At 44.1% G+C, this 12,126-nt stretch overlaps 1 long non-coding RNA gene across 1 annotated transcript in view; it reads left to right on the top strand.

The window, feature by feature from the left end:
• Window positions 1-1,951, top strand: part of LOC124236430 (uncharacterized) — a 6,076-nt gene extending 4,125 nt beyond the window's left edge. The window contains exon 2 of the long non-coding RNA XR_006887722.1: window positions 1,297-1,951. This is a non-coding gene — a long non-coding RNA (uncharacterized LOC124236430). The remainder of the gene's footprint in view (window positions 1-1,296) is intronic.
• Window positions 1,952-12,126: the final 10,175 nt, after the last annotated feature.

Raw genomic sequence — 12,126 nt, 5'->3', positions numbered from 1 at the left:
CAAAACTGCAGAATTCAGTCTATTTAAATAATTTTGCAATTGTTACATTCAATTCTGTCATGCAACTTTGTAACTCTTCTGAAATTTTTTTCTTTTTTTCTGTTTTAAATCTTACATATAAAAGGAAGATTACTGTTCTATTATTCAACTATTGCAATGTGCACATATTACCCCAAAGTATAAAAACTAAATCCTTTCTGTTTAGGAATTTATGTCTTTAAAAAAACCTTATTGCCTTGTAGAATATAACTTTATGGAATTAAAAAGGAGTGATCCTGGGAAACTGATCAAATATTTTTGTGTTTCTTATATGCTAAATATTCTAAACAAGTGGGTGGCAGACTTTTTCTGTAAGGGGCCAGGTAGTGAATATTTCAGGGTTTGCAGGTCATACCATCTCTGTTGCAACTACTCACTTCTGCCCTTGTAGCACAAAAGCAGCCCGAGGCATATGTCAGTGAGTGGGCAAGGCTGTGTTCCAGGAGCACTTTCTTCACAGAAACAGGTGGTGGGCTGTTGGGCGCACAGACCCATGCTTTGCCCATCTCTAAACCGTGGATCGAGAAGGTTTGTTGCTGGAGGTCGGAGTTATTATGATCAAAATGAATGACTAATTTGTCATTAGTGAGAGCCATACTCTTGACCTTAGCCTGTACTAAAATGCCTCTCCAGTAGTGAAGATGTATTAACAGATTTGACTGCGGCTCCATACAATTTATGAAATATTCAGATTGATATTTTTACACGTGTAATGTAAGATTTGTTCTCAATGGTTATGGTATCAGCCAGTTTTATTGGACTTCTCATCTCTTTCTCATTGATTTGTAATTGTCAATTATGTATTATGGTGATGTTATGTAACATATAAGATATTATCCTATTAGTCATATGCCTTGCAAATAATTTTATCAGTTTTTAGTCTTTGATTTGTTTAGGCTTTGGTTTTTTTGTAAGGAAGATTGGCCCTGAGCTAACATCCTGCCGGTCTTCCTCTACTTTGTATGTGGGATTCCTCCACAGTGTGGCTGTTGCCTGGAGTAAGTCCATGCTGGAGATCCGAACCGGAGAACCTGGGCCGCCGAAGTGGAGCACACGGAACTTTAACCACTCTGCCAAGGGGCAAGCCCCCTAGACTTTCTTTTTTAATTAAGATTTTTAAAAATATTGCCCTTTTGAATTTATTCATCTTTTTCTTTATGGGTTTTTTTTTTTTGTGGGTTTTGTGTCAGAAATAGAAAGATATCCCACACTCCAAGATATTTTATACAACTAATGTTTTCTTCTTGCATTTTTAAGGTTTCATTTGGCTTGCTCTTCAGCTGAAAGGACAGCATCAGTAAAGATGGAGAGATTGAAATCCAAGCAATGGGGTGTCTGCTGGATAGAAGCTTCCTAGGAGAGGGCAGAGGAGGAGTCTGGGAGCTGGTGGGAAGGCTGAGGAAGCGTCCTTCCTCTGCATCAGGAGGAAGAGCCAAGAGACCTGAGAACTGGAGCTGAGAGGTGACAAGCTGAGGGAGCTCAAGCTGCCAGTGCACTGCTCTCTGTGCGTAAACGTGGCCAGGCACCTGCTGCCAGGAGGGAGGCAGGCGTGGGTCCGGGAATCAGAGCAGAAATGAGACCGTGTCTAACAGTGACAGTGCAGCGCACAGCGTCAAGTTGCTCAGCTGCTAAATTTGGGTTCCATGAATTTGTGAATACGCCAATTCAGCTTTTTAAAAATTTTTTTTGTGAAGATTTCGATAATTCCTCTTAAGTGTATCAGATCAGATTCTGTTAAAAGTTCTGAAGACTTTTGCTCAGCATATAAAAATAAATAATTATAAAATTAACTCCACATCTCCCATATGCCCTAATCCTTAGTGAAAATATACGTGCAAACCTGTAACTTATGTGATTAAAAATTCCATTACTAATGGGAAATTAAATGAACTCAATAAAACCGTTTTACCTATGTAGTCTCTTGAGTTTCTCTTTCTGTCGAATGCTAAATTACAATAAAACCTTGGCTGCCTAAATTCAGAGAATGAGTCATTTTGAGTAGTTGAATTTTTGTTTAGAAAATGTTGCCGTTGTATAGGGTGTTCTGTCACAGCAGGAAAAATGTTTATATACTTTTCATTAGATAAGTAGTAAATGTTTATTGTGATAAATTTGGAATGTATAAAAAAGCAGAAAGAATAAAATAAAAATAGCAAATTACTCCAAAACAGAAACTTAACATTTTGGTCGATAGTCTTCTTGTCTTTTTATCATAGAATTATCTAGAATATAGGAGGCCCATTCTAGTTTTCTCGTGACTGTTTTCACCAACAGCTCAGCGGAGGCCTCAGGTACTCTATAGGCTGCTGGTCAGGAAGTGAAACGTTGAGTAAGGCTGATATTGTAAGTATGGACTGATTGATGGATTTTCTTCTCTTTTTTGGTGGTTTTGATGGGAACATGTGTATCTTATGTGCTGAAGTCATTGCGCAGGAAGTTGCTTTCTTGACGAGGTCGCTGGTGACAGCTGGGTTGGTTGTTCACCTCTCTGTCCTGAGGGCGGGTGCAGTGGGTCAGGTTCAGGATCCCTGGGCAGCAGGACTGAGCTACGTCCCTACTCGCACGGGCAGTGGAGGCTTCAGCTGCCTTCTCCCAAGTGGCTGGGTCTCTCTGGAGCTGCTCCTCCTCCTTGTGGCCCTTGGCACCCTTTGACGTGTCAGTGCGCTCACAGCACGGCGGGACTTCTGCGTCCTCAACACAGCTGTCTTTTCTCTGTCACTCTGCACCCAGGCTTCTTCTGTCTCTTTTGCCCCAAGTTTTTCCTGAGGCCTTAAAGAAATCACCCTCACTCTTCCCAAAGTTGTCCAAGCGTGTTTGGGAAACGATTTATGCTCAAGCCTGCAAATTCTTTATCAGAAAAAAAAAGTAAGATATTTTTTTTGCTGACGTGATCTCAGGCTGAAATTTTCTCTAAACTCTTCCCAATATTTGATTTGAATAGAATAGTAGACATAAGCAATATTTAAAATTGTATATTCATTGTAAGTATGGAATGGAAATTGCTGAATATTACATGCCTGATAAATCTACTTTCTCATTAAATCTCCTATGTAGTAAAGTTTCCTATCTTGAATAACACATTTTCTATAGGCTGACCCAGGGAGTTAATACTCAGTGGCTGAGAGATAGAAATAATGTTCACAGATACCACTGTATTTCCTCTGGGTGAGCTGAATAATTGTGTAAGGACAGAATAGTTTTGTTATCCTGAGGTAAGCCTGTGGTTCTGAAAACATCCTTCATTACATGTAAATTAAAATGGTAGGAGGTTGGGTGTGAAGAGAGAGACTCTGACTTTCCAAGTGTCAGTTGTACAATGTAAGCAACAAGTAACACTCTGGGATGCTTGAGAACCATGCCATGTAAATTCCCAAATATTAAACTGTCAGCCCATTCTTACTCTGTTTAATTCAGATAAACTTTTATTCGTGTATAAAGCTACAGGTTAAATTAGCCAACTTTATATGACTTTTATGTGTCAAGAATTACAACTTGAGCCTAAGGTAGTTTCATTCTAAGATGCAGGCAAGCCAGGGAGGGAAGGCCCAGGACCAGTAAATCAGGCCAGTAAATGCACTATTCTGTAAGGGACCACTGGAGAGTAAGAGAAGAGATGGCTGAGTCTCACAAATGTGACTCAAGGGCAGCAGAAATCATCAAAGAGAAAGGAAGATGTCTGTCCACCGTGGCACCTAACCTCTGAGATTCCCCCGGATCTGCCTCCGCGAGACTCCCTGGGCACAGGAGCAGGCTGTTGAGGTGGCCAGGTGCCAGCAGCACTGGGAGCACAGCTTCTGCAGCGCTGGAGGCCAGGCCTGCAGCTTTGGTGGCTGCACCGGCGGCGTAGGGACCTGGGGAAGGCCCCCACAGCAGCACGATCCTCTTTATCGGGTGCCGGCAGAGTGATGTCACCTGGGACACCAGCAGCTGCAGCCAAGACCTCCCTATAATGAGCTGACGCCGCAGGAGCCAAGGCACCGCGAACCCCCCAGACAGTCAGGGAGGCTGGTCGACTGTGGGCTTAGGGGGCTGAGCACTATTTGTGAGAATTAAGGGGGTCTGGACTTCCTGCACTGCTGTTAGAGGCTAAGACAAAATAATAATAAGATACATGGTTGTGGTGGTCTTAGCCCTCAGCCGGTGTAATGTAGGAATCTAGGTGACGTGGGAAATTGTTTAGAGATAAATTTTCATAACAAGCCACAAGATTTTCTAACATCCCTCCTTCCCTCAGGATTTGCTGACTTTTTTTTGGATGTCTTCTCAAGTTCCCCCAGGGGAAGGAATTAGGAATACTTATGGCGGCACTTAACTAGGAACCTGGCTAAGGGTAGGGGGGTAAAGAAATAACGGTCCATTTCTCACTTAACAAGAAGTCTGGAACTGAGTTCCTCTGTCCTTGCTTCAGGGGCTCAGTGAAGAGAAAGGCCATCCCGGAAAGCAATTTTGCTTTTGCGGCAGGAGGAAGCGGGGATGAGAGACTGGGGCACAAGGAGTACCTTCTGCTTTATTGAGAAACAGAAGTGTCTAGAGACTTCCCGTTTCGTTTTCCTTTGCACAACTGCATTGCACGCCCTTCTAGCTGCAAAGGAGGCTGGGAAATTGGTATCTAACTTTCCCACCTTTTGCAGTGGAGGGACACAAGGGAGAAATCAACGAAGGATGGTGTTAGGTAAGCCAGCCTGTAGTGTCCACCCCAATGCCAAACCGCTCTTGAGAAACCCAGCGCTTCAGACAGTTGAATTTGCACATAATTTTTTCATGCCTGTTCCATAAATACAGGGTGAGAGATAAGTACAATCACTTGTTTTTTTCATCGAAAATCACTGTTAACAAAGCCTTCTTTGTTTTCAGGTCTGGTTGTGTGCATGATATAAAGTTTTGTGACTAGGAGCTGTGGTCTTTCCTCCCACTGCCGAGAGTCACTGAGGCCTGCCAGGAACTGGGAAAGTGTGTTCGGGGTTCCCGCAGCATCCAGGTGCCTGCTGTCCCAGCCTCAGCCCGTGGCCACCCCGTGAGAGACCCCCAAGCCACAGCCCCCCACTGAGCTGCTCCCAGGGTCCTGACCTGCAGAAACTGGGAGATAATCAGTTTCTTATTTTAAGCTGCGAAGTTTTTTAGTAATGTTATTCAGCAAAAGATAACCCATACGACTTCCTTAAACGTCGATGTCATCATCTATAAACTGGGGATAAAAATGGTGGTTGTGAGGATAAGAAGATAGTGTATGCGAAGCTGCTCCACACGGTTCCTGCCACATCATGAAGGTGTAGAAAAAGTTAATCGAACGAGCGTTATTGGTTTGTGGTCCTTTCCAGAACTCCTTTTTGTTTTAGGTTAGCGCAGTCTTTAAAAATGTCCTTGCTCTTGCTTTCCAGGAGCGCCGTGTGGAGTATGCGGGGTCCCACCAGCTGGCCCTGTCACGTCGCCTTAGCACTCCGCTGCACAGAGGGACGGTGTGCAGGGATGGTGCTGTGGGTTAAGGTCACTTGTGTTTAATAATGGATGTCGCTTCCAGAATGCCAAACTGTAGTTCTGATGTGTCTTTAGGGGACACCAACTAAATAAAACATCATCCTGTTGCTATAGGTAGCTCCTGTCTCTGCTGGAAGCTGCCAGTGATTGTAATGTGCCCACTTGGGGCACGCACCCCACTGCTGCATCACTGATGAACGGAGGGCACGGTGAGGATGTCTGTGCACCCACTGCCAACTCATCCTGTCCCATTTCACTCTCTCTAGGCCGCTGCCCTTCCCACTGCCCTGTCTGCTCCAGTCACAGATGCATGGTCACAGCACAGTGGCTGCCAGTGTGCTGCGGCCTCAGATTTTCTCTGCTACTTTTCCTTTTCCTTTTTAAAAATTACTTTATTTCTTGTCTTATGCTATTTCCATACATTAACTAGTTTGTGCCCAAAAGAGTGAGCATGTATAAATGTATAAGTCACACACATATGTGTGTGTATATATAAACGTGTGTGTGTGGTGAGTATTCTATACACTTACAACACTTTTCTTCCCTTGGCCAACATAGCATGCTGGGAAGAATTTTTGGTTCGTTGAACTGTCCTCATTGTCACTTGGTCATTTGTGGCTGGATGCTCGGGGCCTGCTTTGCCCCAAAGCAAGGTTTTGTTGTTGTTCTTTTGGATTTTTAAGATTATTCTGCATCTGCAGTTGTTCCCAAAGTGTGAGGGCTCTGAAATAATGGTTTCTAGAGAGGAGAGAGTGCCCTGTCATGGTACTCACGGGTCCCAGGCTCTCACATTCTAAACATCAGTATGCCCAGACTCCTAACTGGGTTGTTGCCTCCACTCCTGCTGTCCCCCAGGTAGCAATCAATCCTCGGAATCTAACAGATACAGCTCATTAGAAAGACAGATGAGAAAATGAATGAGTCACAGTGTGATGACTCTTAAAGCCCCAAAGTTGAGTGAAAAGAGACAGACACAACAGCATACATCCATACAGTATGCTTCTATTTATATAATGCTCCTAAAAGGCAAAATTAAACGATTTTGTTCAGGCATGTGTAATTAGGGAATAAACCATAAAGAAAATATAAAGGAATGGTCCGTACTAAGGGGGGAGCTGCACATTTGAATGTGTTTCAGAATGAGGGTTGGGGACGGGAAAGGCCACATAATTTGTGAGGCCCAATGACACTGCAAATGCGGGGTCCTTTGTTCAAAATGTATTAAGAATTTCAAGATGCAACAGCAGAACCTTGAGCCTAGGGGACACCCCGCTCTGCACCAGGCCCAGGGTCACTCTTGGGGGCTCTCCTTGAAGCCCACCCTGATTCTAGCACTCCTGGCATTCTGCTAGTGCTTTATCATTTTACTTGATAGGAGGAGGATCATACAGGTGTTTGTTTCAGAAAAAGCCGGAAGTTGAACATTTATGATGTGTGTACCTTTCTGTATGTTTATTCTGTTTTACAACTTTTTTAAAACATGAAAAACAAAAACAAATTGGAACTGATCGGAGCACTTCCTGCTCGAGAACCTACAAGATAGTTTCCCACGGAGGACAACGTCTGTGGCCCGACGCTTCCTCTGTGTCTTCAGGTTTCAGGCCCAGCTCAAGGGCCAGCTCATTTACGAAACATCCTAGATTTCTTCCACCAAAAGGAGCCATTTCCTGCCCTCTGCTCCCTTCCCACTTTCTCCCTCTATCACAACACATACCTCTCACCCTCAAATCAGAGTTCTTGGAGATTGTTTTTTCTGATGACATGGAATATTGGGGAAATATTTCAGTCTTATTTATTTTCTTATTTAAGACACTGTAGGGTGTTAGATAAGTGATTGTTGAATTTAATTAAAATTGTATTCAAAGATTATCATAACCCATGATAAAACCTAAACCATTCAAAATTCCTACACAATATACATCCTTAAACTATGCAACGATACAGCGTAACAAAGGTAAAAGTTTTTCAAACTAAGATATGGTGATTCACCTGGTGAAAAATCTGAAAGAGGCGCCAGGTGTTTCTCGACATCATTCAACATTTTTCTGTTTCCCATCTGGGATGAACCTCATAGCCATCTTTCTTAAGACTGTTTTAACATCGTAAATGTAATATGCCATGAGGTTTTTTGAATGTAAAGACACCCTACATACCATTTGCATCAGAAACATGTTTTAAAACACTATTGCCCGCTATTCTCCTTGATTTTTTTCTTTTTTTCTTTTTTTGTTCTTGGCATATTTTAGCTCTCACTAACATTTTGGGTTCTTTTGATAAACATGTGACTTGGATATTTTCTTGCAACAGACAGATGGGCGTGTTCTCTGGATATCATTTCTAAAATGAAGAAAATGTTCCCCTTTAGCAGCATCGGGGTAAGATTTGGAGTTCTGTCACAGATTTAAAATATAGACAGAAGTAATCATGTCTCTCGCACATGAGGTGTCTCTGCAAGCAATTTTTTCTGTTGCTTTTTTATTTTCTCTGCCAAGCTTTGAAATCACAAATGAAGTATGGGTTCAGAAAAAAACCACTCTATAAAACAGCATTCGGGCATTTCCTTTTGTCGTTCGTTTTTATGGATGTTCACCAATCGTACTATCCAGGTGGCCAGGTGACAAGTTGGCTGTAGCAGAAAAGCCTTTTATATGCAAGTACAACTCTGATGAATAGACTTCTAATGTATATGTGAATAAGTATATTTTATTCATCTTTACACATAACTTCTCTGTACAAAGCATATCCACCTGAATTATAACACTTGGCTGGCAAACCTATGGTTACGTGCTCAATGACATAGACACACAGTAAAATCATTCGCTGAAAAATGTCTACCATTTCTACAGGATAATTCATTATAATCGACACAAAGATTTTAAATTCTTCTTCTCTTACTCTGCCAAGTGATCATACACAAGGGAAAAAAGTCCACCTATCATTCTTTGCCAGAGATGATGACAGTCAGAGAATGTGAAGTTCCATTAAAGGATTATTTATGCCATGTTTATGCCATCCCTTTTACAACATTTATCACCTAATGCCTGGAACCGATGCCCACAAGTGCAGTCAGACATGTATTTTTAAAGGTTTTTGCTTCAGTATTTCACTCCTCAACGAGCCTCGATGCTCAGCACGGGGTTTCTGAGGCCCTGCTGCTTCAGGGTTTTCATTTGTTGTTTCCTCTGCCTGGGATGCTCTTCTCACAGCTCTTCCCACAGCTGCTTTCCTCTCGTCCACTGAGACATCAGCTCTTCAGAGGAGCCACACCGAGCTCCATCTCAGTTAACCGCACTCCCTTCTCCCTGAGTCACGCAGCCAGGAGTTAACGCAAAGACATGTCTCAGTCCATCCCGGCTGCCATAACAAAGTCCCACAGACTGAGTGGCTTATCCACACAGAAACTTAGCTCTCACAGTCTGGAGGCTGAAAGTCCAAGATCAGGAGCCAGCAGGCGAGGGTCTGGAGAAGCCCCCCTTCCAGGCTGCAGACGGCTGACTTCTTGCTTTGTTGTCACATTGTGGAATGGTCCAGGGAGCTCTCGGGATCTCTTTTATAAGGCACTGATCCCATTCATGAGGGCTCCACCCTCATGGCCAAAGCCCCTCCCAAAGGCCCCACCTCCTAACTGGGCATTAAGATTTCAGCATAAGAATTTGGGGGACACAAACGTTCAGACCCTGGCAGGGCATGTCTGGCCACCAAACCTGACCCTCCACTTGTTTTGTACAACCCACGAGCTAAGAATGGTTTTAACTTTTTTTCAAAGGATTCAAATAAATAAATACTATTTCAGGACATGAAAATTATAAGACAGTCAAATTTTACTGTCTGTAAATAAAGTTTTATTGGAACACAGCCAAGCTCTCCACATGTACAGGCTGTGTGGCTGCGTTTGGGCTCCGAGTACAGTGGGGCGTAGTTGCCATGGAGACCGGGGAGCCCACACACAGTCTATGTGTCCCTTCCCAGCAAAGACTGTCCCCTCCAATGAAGGCTATTTCATCATTCACCTTGTTTTGCTACATTCGTCAAATCTGTAATGATGCTTTTTCTGTATTCGTTTACTTGCTATTTATCAGGCTAATGAGGATGGAGGCATCGTCTGTCCCTGTGCCCAGATCAGTAAGTACGTGGATCTACTAAGAGGAGCTTAATAAGTATTTGTTGAGTGACTATAAAATAAACAAACAGGACCACAGCCTCTGGGATGAAGCCCCTTACCTTCTTTCCACACCCCTCTAAATAGGTGAGACAGAGTGCAGGAAACACATTTCTTATTATAACTGAGGGCAGCTGTTCACAAGATATTAAATCATGCACAAAAAGGCACATTCACAGAATAGGAACGGCACTAGTTATTGAAGTTAATTTTTACCTTGAGCTCTCTAGTTTCTTGATGGCTCTGTCTGGCTTCCAGGGTATGACGGATGCTAGGCCTGTACAGAAGTTGGGTGATTTCACTTCTGGATCAGTCGCAAGCTCCCAGGAGGAGTAGTGAGTTCGGCTCAGCCTCCATGCCCAGCAAAATTCCTTCCCCTCCAGCAAAGCCTTCCAGCTATTGTACCCTTTGCTCCTGGACTCCACACTTTCTCTGTTATCTGGAGCTCATCTGTTTCCTAGCCATGCCAGAGGTCTTGAGTTCTTACCTATTAGTAATTTAACCCTAGAAATTAGCTATAGTCACTAGTACCTAATGTGTCTTTTAACCTGGATTAAGATTCAGGAGATTTCCTACATAGATCTGAGTTCGCTCAACTTTAAATGGGAGATGAGCTGTCCCCAGGTGCTACTGGGGGGCCCTTCCATGCCCCACACGTGGGCTGACACTGACCTGTCCCTTATAAAGCTGTAGAATCCAGAGAGAAGAGTGACCTTGATGCCAAGGAAACTTGCTCTTCAGAACCACAGAACAGCATCTCAGTATCCCAGCTGGGAGCCACTATTTTGTCAGGCAATTCCACGGAGAGAAAAACTGCAGTTTGCTGGTCCCCCTGGTGCCGAAGGTGAGTCATTGGCCGTGGTTTAATACACGTGTCCCTGCCACGTCCGTGGAGTTTTGCTGCATGTTCATAAAACCATCGTTTGTTTTCTCTGTGCATAGCAGCATCTAAATGCAGAGAGCATGTCCACTCCAATGTTCAGTGCCGAGGAGTGAGGGGAGGTTCCCCAACGGCCTCTCCAAGAAGGAGACTGGCTATAAATCTGAATAATCCACAGGACCCCTAATGTGGATGTCACGTATGCATATGATAGAAACCAGAACATCCCAAATATGTTCTCCAAGTTTCATCAAAGGACTCTGGCCAGTCAGTTTTGAATGATGGGTAACTGAGAGAATCTGTGTTTATACATACTCCGTGCCCTTAGAGTTTTATAACCTAAAACCCATAAAAAAACACATGTATGTGCACTTAGGGGTAGAGCCACTTCCGTAACTTCACTTTGGATGTCCGCAGTCGGGTTGAGGGCAAGATTTGTGAGCAGTGGGGTCCTGAGAACTCTGAGTTTGACTTTAGGGAGGGAGCGGGAAGGGTTGGCAGCAGTGGGCACGTGCTTCCTTTCGAGGAGCTGGGGAATTTCCTCCTTGGGGACAGCGTGCATCACATTTCTCCTTTTTCTTTACCCTCCAGGAGTTAAATTCAGAACTCAACTTTAATCCTGAATTTTTTAATTGTTTCAGATGCGAAGGGCTGCCCATCTGGGTTCTACCCTTTCCTCTTGAGTGTCTTGGAGAGGGGGCATGTCACTGGTGAAACTGAAGGGTCGGGAGACATCAGTGGATCCGTGCGCCAATGGCCTCCTCTGGAGGGGTCAGCTTTGGGACTGAGGGCACCTCAGGCTGGGCCAGAAGCAACGACAATGCCACATTCACTAGTTTATACCCTTAGAAAAGACTTCCTTGGAACAAAATGTTAGTAGAATTTGAAAGCTCTTGTGCCCCGTGATTTCTGAAACCTCTTTCAAGTTTGGAAACTTCTAGACTAACAGCAGGAGTCAGAAGACGGGACTTCTGGTTCGGGCTCTTCTGCTGACCTGTGTGTGGTTGAGGCCAGTCCCTCTGCCTCTTCGCCGTGTCTCGTCTTCAGGCTTCTCATCTGCAAAGTTAGGGAACTGAATGCAGGAATTTGAAGGCTGCCTTCTGTTCTCTCTCCTCTGACTTTCCTGTGTCTGTTCCTGCAGCAGGTGGCCTGGGGAGGAGGGTAAACCCGCTCAAGAGAGGAAGATGGCACTGTTCTCTCCCTTGTTTTCTTTTCTCTTGCTTTATGTTTCTACTGGATCCATTTCAAGAAAAGTGAATGAAAGAAAGGACAAGGAGAGGGTTGGATAAGCATTTAAATATGGCATCATTGTGAAACTCTTTTATTTGCTCAACGGAAGATTCAGGAAAATGACCTGTAGGTTCTAGGAAGGACTGAGTCAGGCTGGATTACCTCACAGCATCGCAGTCTCGCCTATTTACAGCCAAGCGGACTGCTGACCTGACAGAACAAGTCGGGTTTCCTCCCTGCTGGCTTCCGCCTGGGTGATGCTCGGTCACGCTCTCCCTGACTGTGGTTGGTGTCTGGAGCCTGCCCGGCTGCCTCGTGGGGAATGGGCAGGGCAGTTTCACTG

This window comes from Equus quagga, chromosome 1, assembly GCF_021613505.1.
Source record: "Equus quagga isolate Etosha38 chromosome 1, UCLA_HA_Equagga_1.0, whole genome shotgun sequence".
Taxonomy (NCBI): Eukaryota; Metazoa; Chordata; class Mammalia; order Perissodactyla; family Equidae; genus Equus; species Equus quagga.
This window is presented reverse-complemented; position numbering and strand designations above follow the sequence as displayed.